This window comes from Penaeus monodon, chromosome 34 (genome assembly GCF_015228065.2).
Source record: "Penaeus monodon isolate SGIC_2016 chromosome 34, NSTDA_Pmon_1, whole genome shotgun sequence".
Classification (NCBI taxonomy): Eukaryota; Metazoa; Arthropoda; class Malacostraca; order Decapoda; family Penaeidae; genus Penaeus; species Penaeus monodon.
In genome coordinates this window covers 11,815,262-11,815,905 of record NC_051419.1, presented here as the reverse complement: position 1 = coordinate 11,815,905, position 644 = coordinate 11,815,262, and the positions used below count along the sequence as shown (strand labels likewise).

Genomic DNA, 644 nt, shown 5'->3' with positions numbered 1-644 from the left:
GAAATCTGGACAGCTGTATCTCTGCATGAGGCACCAGTCTACAACTTTCTTGTACTTTTCAGAGAAAGCATGAAAATAATTTCAGACATTAACAGGTTTAAATTTCTGGATAAATTTTCATAGACATGGAACAAAATATGTACCACTCTGTCACATAACCATTACAATATATACATATAGTATAATGCTTATATTGGTTACCACTCTAAATATACAGGAAAAATCTTATACCATGTTCTGCAATGGTTCATTTATAGTGCAAAACAAATGCCCTGCAGACCTAAAACATAATTAGCAAATTACTAATAATCATTTGAGTCAAACAATTGAGCCATTCAACAGTGCATTTTGGTCACTCAATAATTTAAGCACAGAAATAGATTTTACAATTACTTTTGCTTTGTACCACCAAAACTGGCTTCCTTATGACATTAGGCCTTCACTATAAACAATATTATTTCATTTACTAATGCTAATAAATCAAGATATATGAAATTAATGCTTACAATATCACCTACGTTACTTAGCAACTGCTGTGAAAATGTGAGGATTAGCCACCTCTACATGCAGTAGCTGAGTCTTAAATCACTTCTGCATTAATGTAATCTAAAAGATCTATGGGGTACTGCATATGAATAATCATC

At 32.0% G+C, this 644-nt stretch overlaps 1 protein-coding gene across 3 annotated transcripts in view; it reads right to left on the bottom strand.

Annotated features, from left to right (window-relative positions):
• LOC119594583 (threonine synthase-like 2) overlaps positions 1–644 on the bottom strand; it is a gene marked incomplete in the record, with an annotated part of 25,547 nt that overhangs the window by 18,543 nt on the left and 6,360 nt on the right. Inside the window, 1 exon segment of one of the 3 annotated variants that reach the window (XM_037943622.1) lies at positions 519–537. 3 annotated transcript variants of the gene reach the window in all.